The sequence below is a fragment of the Rhinopithecus roxellana genome, chromosome 10 (assembly GCF_007565055.1).
Source record: "Rhinopithecus roxellana isolate Shanxi Qingling chromosome 10, ASM756505v1, whole genome shotgun sequence".
NCBI lineage: Eukaryota > Metazoa > Chordata > Mammalia > Primates > Cercopithecidae > Rhinopithecus > Rhinopithecus roxellana.
In genome coordinates, this window is record NC_044558.1 from 140103452 (window position 1) to 140115232 (window position 11781).

Genomic DNA, 11781 nt, shown 5'->3' on the forward strand with positions numbered 1-11781 from the left:
ATTTCAAGGCAAGAATTTTGGGACAAAGGTGATGCGTATTCCAAATCTCTAAATCTTTTCCACTCAATACTCATTATTATAGATGGAAGAATTTATTTGTTCTCTGAAAGAGGCACAAAGCACATTTGATTATACCACTTTGCCTGACACTTGATTTATTTTACCAGTAGATGTGTTTTTAAAAATAGAAAGCAAATTATTATGCCTGAGTGACTTCAAAGCCTTCCCATCATTCCAATTAGCAACCATGTTGCTCCCATGGAGGAGAGAGGGGCTGAGGGTGTGTGGGAGTGAAAAGGAGACAGGTAGGAGGGGAGAAGGAGTCAAAGAAATGACAAGGAAGGGCAAGTTGCCAGGAGCTCAATGATTTGAAATTCTAGCCTGGATGCATTCCTTATTGTAGTTCCTCAACTAAATGAAAGCTTGCTTGTCTTGGAAAGAAAATTAAGAAGATTACAGTACGAAGGTACCAAGTAAAAGATCAGACACATTTCAAGGTGACTGGACTAGAATCCACAGAAAATATTTTCATAAAACATTTTCCACAGTCAGTCCCTTTGTAAAAACATGATTTGGAGAGAGTGGTATAAACACATAAAAAACACAAGCATTTCAATATTGGTTATTTTCCTCTTTATTTTGATTTTATTTTGAGGAGGCTGGAGAATGAAATAACTTCTTCGGAAACAGCTTAAACAAGTCAGTTCAAGACAATCTCTGGTAAGAACTAAATTATTTACTACTTTAATTTTCATAAGCTTTCTCACCATTAGTTTCATCTTCATGTATTATGTTTTTGTTGGACCAAAAAATTCAAGTATTTTGTTTTTCTTTATGCACATTTGATTTCTGAATTCTTTGTTTCTCTATGTAAGAGAGTAAAATAATCCCCAGACTAAGCCGTTCTGCTAAGAACTTGGAATGCCTTGTTTTGACTTCCTGTGCTGAACTCTGTTTTAGTGTTCGGACTAATTTCCTTTGAAGAATGCTCCTCAGGCCCCAGTGCTTTTCCTGAGTTTCTGATGTGTCAAACTTATTTTCTCACTGGACCTTAAGGACTATCTAGGCTTATTGTTAAGAATTACAGATAACCCAGGAATTTGCAAATACTATAACTGACATATACAAAATGAATCATACTTACTCTTTAGAATTGCATGGCTTATCACCTAATGCATTTTAAGGCACTACTATATTTTCTTCTTTTCTTCCTTTCTCTCTCTGCTTTCCTTCTTTCACTCATATACATAACAGTTACTATCAGCCACACTGATAGTAGCTGGAGACAGTGAAAGGCAAAGCAGCGTGGAAATATCACTAGTAAATCTGTAAGCTTTACCAGAAAAAACAAAGGGTGGAATCCATAGACATACACACTTACTAAAAATCAGATATCATAGGAAAATGTCAGTGGAGATATAGCCCCAGAAACTGTGCTGCAAACAGCCATCGTTTGAAAATGGAGAATATGTCTTTTAGAAGGTCTTCTCAGCATAAGAGGTATATTTGTGAATATCATGACTAGAACACATTTTCAGCTAAGTAAAAGGTGACACTTCTTTCTTCCTCCCCTTCTCTCACCACTAACCCCACTAACTTAGTAGTTAACCCCATTAACTTCCTTAAATTTGCCCATTACCACTGACTATGAAGGAAGGTTTTGTCTTAGTTATAATCCTTCAAAAGTGGAACTGGAAAGCAGTACTCGGAGGTGGGTAGTTTATCTGGGGGGATTCCGGATGCATAAAAGAAGGAGCTAAGAAAGTGAGTGAAGACAGGGAGTATGAACCTAGAACAAACAAAAAGGTCAAAATCTAGTTCAAAGAGAGTGTATTCAAGCCTAAAGGTTGAGAAGGGCCACCCAGAAGCATAGATTCAAGTTGCTCAGGATATACATTTTGGTTAGCAGCCTTTAAAAGCGAGTTTTTAAGGAAAAAGAAGAGGCAGTTCCTAAGTTGTTTACCAAGATTTACGTTAAGATTACTAAAGCTATTGGTAGGCTGTACATTGTTCTTTGTATCACATATTCCCGGAATTTGAAGATTGTGGGTGAGACCGTGCATCATGAAAAAGATGCTTTTAAACAATTGCCTCCAGGCATGGGTTCAGGCGCTGGACTGAACCATGTTTCTTAGTGCCTGGTAAGTTTTGTATACCCCGGGTAGCTCAGACAGCTCTGAGCTATTTTTCTTTTCTCAGGAGAAAAGCCACTTGAGGGTGCATTCATACAGGTGGGTTACCTATATAGGCAATAGGGTTCTGTCTAGCTGGGGACACGCTCAGGAACTTAGACTTGTTCTGCTGAGGGACAAGGAAATTGTGGTATTTGTCCACCTACTCCCTCTCCTCATTTGTTGAGGGTTGCTCTTTGTGTTGAATTCCTAGCATTTCCAGATTGCTTACAAGTATGGATTGAAAGAGCCTTGCTTATAGTAGCTTTGCACCATATTATCAAGAATAGGAACTGCAAAGCACATCCAAAGGAGAATAAAGTTAAGAGTTTTACACTGCCAGCGGTGCATGCAAGTAGCCTAAGCAATCTCTCACAGGCGAGAGATAGCCCGCAGGTGGAGAGACAGACAGGGAAGGGTATTTGAAGTGGGAAGTTACCAACGTGCCCGTTGTCCATGACAGCTACAGGAACTCAGAGTTGAGGCTGAAGGGATATGGAAGGGAGTGTGGCAACAGCATCTGCTGTGGTCCTTCATATCTTTAGATTTTTCACTTGGTGGAACTTGAACAACATTAAGATTGATGCTTCAAAGCCCCTTTAGTGGTTACTCTTGCTGGTAGTAAGTCTGCACATGCTAGGTGAAGTATGCCTTCATATATCGAACACACATGCTCTAAGTCTGCACTTGCTAGGTGAACTGTGCATTCATATATTGGAACAGTTGTAGAGACAACTATAAAAGTTTCCCAGTGTGAGCAGTAAGGGGAGGGTCAGGTCTTTATGTCCCAGAGCCCATCACCACCCTCAGTGCAGTCTGCCAGCATCCTGCTCTTTTAAGAATCTCATTTTCAGAGAAGCATACTACAATGGTGAGTGAAATTATTCTCTGTAAAACTGCTTAGAGATTCTTACAGGAACTATTTCCCCTGTATTTAAAACAGTGAAAAAAAGTTTAAAAAATAATATTTCCTTGGCAGTTACAAACTACTTATTGACATAACCATATTAACTTCTATATAATAATATTATTATATATATAATAAATATATTTGAAATCACTCGGTTGGATAGGTTTAGCATAAAAATACATTTTAGGGTGGGTAAAATAGGGTGGTCAAAGCTATCATTTACGTCTGAATAGCAATAAGCTGTTAATAGTTCATCCAACAAACCAGTGATAGCAAGATAAAATGTAATTCATAGGCAAAAAAGACAATACCTGCTGCACAGTTTAGGAGGCTTTACCATAATTAGTGCATAAGAACCGAGATAATGATTTTGTTATTATGACGGATAAGGTAAACCCAACCAAACTCCAAGATCTGTATGCATTTAGAGAATATTCTTTTTAAAGAGAACGATTTTATGTGCAGTACCCACAGTTGGGCACTTATAAGTAAATGGACATTTTTCAACTCTGTGCTGTCTTCTGTATATTCTTTTTATGTACAGGCAGAAATTAATTCAGCAGCTAGTCAAGATCACCAACTACGTGTAGTGGTCTGTGCTACTAAAAATAGTTCTACAGTATTTAATTTACACTTAATATTTGGTATCTGGTGCTGACACAATCTATAACTGGGGAGAATTATGAGGAAGATCTGACAAATTTTTCTTGAAATAGGGTGAGCAGGAGGAATATTTGGTATATTTCTCCTGTGGGATAGTTTATTCTTTTCATGCTTATATAAGTCTATTATGTACATCATTAAAGATGTAAAGATAATAGAACACGGTACTTTTGTTTGATGAATTCAGTCCCTTGGGGGAGACAAACATGCAGTCTTTTTGCATCTTATTTCCTGTTGCTTGGTGACAACAACGCATTCTCTTACATGCCTCTGAGGTTAGACCCAGGTGACTAAAGCCCTTATAAATTTTCTTGGGTTAAGATTTTAAAATTACATTTTCAGAAAGATTTAACCCAAAAACACTACTTTAGTGCATTTTGTTTATTTTTCATCTTTGAAATGAGCGATTGGACTTGCTGCTATTTAAGTTCTCATATAGCTATAAAGAATTCTACATTGCAATATAAATGGGTTAGGGTACAGTGGAAAAGTCTCACAAGAAAAAGAAAGTAAGTCTCCCAACCTGAAGATCTTCTATGACCACATAAATAATACTATGTACATTAGAGCACTTTTACTCAGGCCTAATGAGAATTTTCTAGGAGTACACAGCTATGAAGTGTCACATTTGAATTATTCACCCGAATGAATCAACCTGAATTTTTAATATTTTAATTTATACCTATATTACACATTCATGTTTCTTAGAAAGTTTACACAATTGCATATTGAAACCTGGGGAAAACAAAGGCAGTAGATTTCACTTTCTATTTGTCAGATGTAGTGCATTCCTGGCATGCATATGATTAAATAATTTGGGGCAATTGTGCTTTGGATGTAATCAAGAACATAAAACTTGTCAGCGGTAGATGAGCTGTAAGAACTGGCTATGGCAGACCCCTGGGAGAGATAAATGTTTTATTTTGTCGTGTTTGGTATGCAGCATCATTTTGATTTTTATTAGATTAGTTTTTTCTTTTGACTTCCTTTCTTGCAGGCTCTTTCTGAAGGCAACATTATAAGGCTTCAAAAATAGCACAGTGAGCCAAGAGAAACTGCAAAGACACCGCTGTGGGATGGCGATTTGGATATAAAATTCTCTGAGCCAGGTGACATGTTTATGACTAACTCACGTCAGACTTACTCATTTAGTATTGGCACTATTTCAAGTAAAAAAGAATTCTCTTTTTCTAATCTTTCAGAAGATATTATTAATTTAAAAGATAGTTAAAAGGTGCCATGAGGTTGAGGACAAAAGCAGATGGCATATTCCAGTGTGTGTTTCTGTCCCTTGACATGGAATGGTCAGTGGAAATCCTGTGATTATTTTTTTGCAGGGTATGATAAGCTGTTGGACCATCTTAGATAACCATCTAGACCCTGGAGCCATTGTAGTTTGCATAAGAATGCTTAAGTAAGGGGTGGGGGACAGAGAAGGATGTTTTGGGGAGGGGTATCAATATTCTTTCTATGCTTTTGCACCCAAGTACCCGGGAAATCTTCTAAGACTATGTTTATGCAGTACCTTCTATGTGTTAGACCACTGTGCCATGCACCTTCTTATGTTCTCCTATTTAATCCTTTCTGTGAGCCTTTGAACAAACTCCTGTCCCTGCAACCGGAATTTCCCCAAGTTTTACCTGTCTGAGGGCAGAGATGAAGTCCTATTAATACTAACACCCAAATTGCAATACCCTTTGCCCCTCCCTGTGTGAGAACAGCCCTTCTAGTCCTCCTCCATGCCTGTGTCAGGAGGGTCAGAAGCAAGGCTGCTTCCTTTTTTCCAGGCTGACTCCTGCCTTGCTGTGGTCAGCACTCCTCCTGCTGGAAATGCTTTCTCTGAGCTTTACTGCCAACTAGATCTTCAATGGGCTGGGAGCCGCCCTTGGACCCCTTTGCCCAAGATCTGAATTGAGGGCAGTGGCAGCATGGGGTGTTGTAAAGGGCAAGAGGGATTCAGTTTAAAGGATGACTGCATTCCATCTCTGTGCAGCCCCTTGACGTACACAGCTGATGTACACGGCTTGTGCTACTAATTCCCAGCTCCATCTCCCCTGCCTCCCTCTGCCCCACCAATTATTGCTTGTCAAGCTTCTGTTCCTAACTCCTCTTTTCATAGGGACTCAGGTCATGGGAGGAGACACAGGCCATGCCTCTTTAGTCTCTTCCTCTTCCCTATCCCTTCTTCTTTCAGGCATCCTAGCGCTGTCCTTTCTCCTCTACTTAGCCTCCTTTCTTTAGATCGAAGATCAAAAACTCTCAAGCATTTCAACTCATGCAGTGAACATCTGAAGGGATCACGGATCCACCAGTTCCACGGATTACCATACTCATTCCACAGATGACCCACTTGGGAATCAGCTGGGGAAACCAGTTAAAAGAGTTCCCGAGCTGTGATGGAAACACAGGGCAGTGACCCCAGAGGGCACCCCACTTTCCAATGCACAGGGTTAGACATTTCCTTGTTTCTGACTCAGCTTACTTTAGAAAGAAGACTTTTGTCATCAAAAACCATTCTCCACACCTAATATTTAATGATTCTGAGGAAAGAGAGATAAGAAGCCTAGAAAACTATTCTGAATTATAATGCTGGAAAACTTCATGTTATTTGAAAATTAATCATATGCAGGGGTACTGGAAGGCATCATACCAAGAAAATAGTACCTACAGAACAATGGAATCTGTCAGGAGAAACTTCCATTTTTATGACACTTTGAAGGAAGCAGTGATTTAGTATTTCCAGATATATGAGTAATTTTTAAATGTTTTTAATTGTGTGTTTTATGCTTTGTTGAACAATGCACTTTAATCTACACATTGTAATTTGCTGGAACATCTGAGTTTGCTTCACAACTCAACTCTTTCAAGTTTCACGAAGGATACTGTGGTGCCCTGATCTCTGGCCAAGGCTCTATGGTCTGTGCTCTACTCTGCCGCCTATGACAGCTTACAACCACATTTATAGTAGAGAGGCCAAGACCAACTGCAGCTTCCTTCTCTTCACTCCTTTGAAAATGTTTGCATTGTAACTGCCACTCTTACTCCCACTGTGCTTAATGTCCCTGACAAAATATTAAGGCACTGTTTAATAGTAGTACAAACTGTAACACCTTTTAACTTTTAAAGCACTTTGCTCACATGATCATATTTTATGCTGATAACAATTCTATAGCTCGTAGCTGTGACACATACGGATTTGTTGTGAGTCATGCCCAAAATCCTCTATGTTGTTGGTGTCCTGACTCACAATCCTGAGCTCTTTCAGTGGACTCTGCTGACTTTAACAGATATGATCAGAGGCCTTGATAGAATGACTTGGTTAATATTTCTATCATGTTGAAAAGTCATTTAGAAAAAGCTGACAGCAAATTAGTCATTCATTTTTGCATTTATTAATTAAAAAATATTTTAAAACATGTATTTAGGTCTGTGGATATATCTAGGAAAAAACAGTAAAAAGAAACCTTCATTCTTATGGAGTTTATATTCTGGCAAGCAGTGAGTCCATATGCAAGCCAAATAAGTTGGATATAGAATATGCAACATGATGATGGTGCCAAGAGAAAAATAAAGCAGGGATGGGGTTTGCATTAGGCTGTAATTTTAGACAAGGTGCCCAAGGGTGGCCTCACTGAGAAGATGGCATTTGTGTAAAGACTCAAAGGAGAAAGACACAAAGGAGGTTAGGTTTATATAGTTCATCTGATCTCTTATAATGTTTGAATTGCCTTCATATTTATAATGTCATTTGGACTTCACCAGGGAGAATATTTACAGATGAGAAAAATAAGTGTCAAGGATTTCCTAAGTTCATGCAGCCGATTAGGGTCCAAGCTGGACATAGAAGTAAAAAAATTACCCCAACTCTGGTCCCTGTGGTTTCTATTGTTCGAACTCTGCCTCTATAAAACAAGACTGAACATCTTTAGGGGTTTATAGAAAAATGGGTTTGATATTTTTATAATACAATTAAAAACCCCACTATTTTAATTAAGAATGCAGAAATTAAAGTCTTTTAAGAACTTTTATCACACTTGAGTCATATTCAATTACTCAAATTTGGTATAATTAATTGTTTTAACAACTTTTCATTTTGTCTACTTAAATTCAATTACATAAATTTTATTAAGTACCTGCTATGTGAGCCAGAAATTGTTCTGTCCTGTGAACAAAAGAGAAGGCTAAAAAAAGCCTGCATAGTCAAATATCTCAAGGAATTCATTTGAATACTTTTTGTGATCATGACAAGTTATACCCTTGAGGTCCTCATTCTTGGGGTCTTGGTTCTGGGGATGGCCTATGAGACACAAATAATTTTTATTCCGTATCCTCTTCCTAGGTACAAATCTTTAGGAGGTGGGTCCTCTGTTCTGGCTTGTAAAATCTCAGAAATATGGGTGTGGCTAATTGTTCCTGTTAACGTTTTTCTTAAGATCACTGGAAAACAAAATACATAAAGATGTTCCCCAGCCCCTTTGATGCACATGACAAATAACAATGCTTTTGGTAAATGAAAAAATTCCTTAACTGATTGCATTTTTAAGAAGGAGAAGAATGAAGAACACAGCTGCAGTTTTCTTTCCGTAGTACTGAGCACTTTATGCAGGTTTTTTTCTTTTTAAAGCTAAGTAAATGGGCAAGTTTTACTGGATTTGCACATTGCTCAGAATTTTGTGGTACCTAACAGGCAGCAACCTGGCAATGGTTTTCTAAGTTGCTGGATGGCACTGTATTCAACCTGGCCTCATCACCAGGCCTATGGGGGAACTGTGAACAAACACAGGATGCATCATTAAGCCTACCTCCTTGTTGTCAAGGCAGCTGGAAATTGCGTTTTTACCAAGCCCCTTTGAAAAACAACCACTTCATTAGGCAACAGGCATGCTCTTCAACATCAACTGTACATCCTATAGAGTTCTTGAAGCCTCCTAGTTTGCCTTTCTCCTTCCCAAAAAAATAAGCAATTTTCTCTAACTCTGCCCACTGTTGTCCCTGTTTACTGAATTAGAATTGCCAGGTTTGGTAAGTGGCCTCCTGCAAATGTTGCAGCCACAAGTGGTTCTTGTCGCTCAGCTGCTGCGGCTCCCATGGCAACAGACGTGTTTACATTCACAACATTATTCACCTTTTTTTTTCTCCACCTTTGCAATTCAGGAAGAAGAAAAACGGACATGTGAAAAGGGAAGATAGTGCCTTGAAAAGGGACAGGAAAGGAAGATGATTTTTAATTAGAAGAATTAATAAAATATTCAATACGGTGGAGCATGTTTGCTTTTAGAGGAAAGCAGTGAAGGCGGGGGCTGGTGGCTTTGTGAAAAGGGCTAAAATATTTTAAAGTCAGGAATAAACAGATCTTACTTCAGGCTTGAATAGAGATAAAATAGTCTATATTAAGAAGGTAAGAAGTGCTCTGAATTCAACTCAAGGGAAAGATTATACATGAAGACAGTGGTTTTCACATTCTCCCATAAAGTTCTTCCTCCCTGATCTTAAGATCTTTGGACTCTATGGCTGAGCTGTTGGAAATGAATAGTTTGGTACTGACATGCTTCAAACAGTTCAGAGCAGGATGAATGCAGTTTCTCTGTGAAACCCCTTGGTTTCTGACTATGCTCTTCGTGTGTGTTTCCATAACTTACACTTAGGGTGAGATAACTTGTGCTTTGAGAAAAGTCCCGGTTACGCCTTGGGTCTGAAGTGTTTCTACTCATTTATACCTGGAAATGGAAGCTGCGACCCATTTTTATCCCTGTGAGTGTTCTGTCGCTCACAGATAAGTAGGCCAGTTGCAGGCAACAGAGTGCCATAAAATCATTTTTCTTCATGCAGCTGAACAGGAGCTAAAAAATTTAAAATATGAGTAAGCTATTAACCTCTACTTAATTCACTCTTTAAGGAGGTGGGTACTGGGGAGGATTCTTTGATTTTCTTGAGTCAGGTGGTGACACGAAAATGCAGAGATAAGGGGTAGATTGCTGAGGTATAAATCTACCAAGAAAAAAGACATCTGACAGACAACTAATATCCAGAATCTATAAGGAACTCAAACAAATTAGCAAGAAAAAAACCAAACAATCCTATAAGAAAGTGGGCTAAGGACATGAATAGACAATTCTCAAATGAAGATATACAAATGGCCAACAAACAGATGAAAAAATGCTCAACATCACTAATGATCAGGGAAATGCCAATCACAACCACAGTGTGATACCACCTCACTCCTGCAAGGATGGCCATAATAAAAAAATTAAAAAAAAAAAAGACGTTGGCATGAATATGGTGATAAGGGAACACTTCTACACTGCTAATGGGAATGTAAACTAGTGTATAACCACTATGGAAAACAATGTAGAGATTCCTTAAAGAACTAACCGTAGAACTACCATTTGATCCAGCAATCCCTCTACTGGGTATTTACCCAGAGGGAAAGAAGTCATATGAAAAAGATACTTGCACATGCATGTTTATAGCAGCACAATTCACAATTGCAAAAATATGCTCATCAATCAATGAGTGGATAAACATTTTTTTTATATATATATACACAATGGAATACTACTCAGCCATAAATAAGAGTGAATTATTGGCCTTCACAGCTACCTGGATGGAACTGCAGACTGTAATTCTAAGTGAACTAACTCAGGAATGGAAAACCAAACATCGTATGTTCTCACTTGTAAGTGAGAGTTAAGCGATGAATATGCAAAGACATAGGAATGATACAATGGATTTTGGGGGCTTAGGGGAGAGAGTGGAAGGGAGGAGAGGGATAAAAGCCTGCAAATTTAGTTCAGTGTATATTGCTTGGGTGATGGGTGCATCAAAATCTCACAGATCATTACTAAAGAACTTACTCATGTAACCAAATACCACCTGTTCCCCAAAAACCTATGGAAATAAAAAATTAAAAAAAAAGTAATAAAAATGCAAAGAAAATAATACTTGTAATTGCTGTGTGATGTAATTCCCCTTTGCTGACTTACCAAGCAGTCTTAGTGAAGAACTTGGTATTTTTCAGTGTTTATTTTTGAAGTTGAATTTTTTTCAGTTATGTCATTATGGTGATATTGGCAATAAGGTAAACTTTGAGTTTTTCTTATCCATATTAACTGTCAAAACAAATTTCTTGGCATCCCACATTGATAGAACTTAACTTGATTGACTCGGTTTTTCTAGATAATTGTGTGAGTATCTCAAAATCAATCCATTAGGCTTGAATTTTACACAGTATCCATGCCTTGTTATTTTAGTTTACTGCCTCTCTGTCTCCTTAGAAATGTTTCCATTTCTGAAATCTCAGAGCCATCCCTGAATCCTTCTATCTAAGCTCAGCCTATTTCTGTATCAGTCTTCTCCACTTCATTAAAAGGCATCAACATCCTCCTAGTGGTTCCCCTTCCCCAAAGCATCAGCTTTTGTGGTAGGTAACAGGTGTCTATAAATTCTTTGTAGCTCCTCTCATCAAAAGGAATAATCTATTTCTCAGCTCCTCAAATCTGGACTAGCTTTGAGATCCTTTGACTAGTAAAATGAAGTGAAAATGATATTGTATGAATTTTAAGCCTAGACCTTTAGAGATCTTGCAGCTTCCATTTTCCCCATTGCAGTGTTTCTCAGCCTTGGCACTATTGCCATTCTGGGCCAGATAATTCTTTGTGGTTGAGGCCTCTTTTTTGTATTGTTGGATGTTTATCAGCATCCCTGGCCTCTATCACCAGATGCAAGTAGCAAGTATTGCCCTTCCCTTTCCCAAATTATAACAACCAAAATGTCTGTAGACATTGCCAAATATCTCTGGGGAATGGGGGCAAAATTGCCCCAGTTAAGAACCGCTGCTCTATTGGAATGCTGCTGCCATGTGAACAAGGCTGGGCTGGGTTGCTGGAAAACAAGAGTAGAGATGAGCAGTCCCAGCAGGGCCCTTCCAGCCTGGCCATCACACCAGCAGGCTACTCAAAGCAGCTGGCTAGTTGTGTGTGGCCTGAGGTTGAATTCAAGTTTGATTTGTTCCAAATGGTTATCCAATTGTTTCTGCAC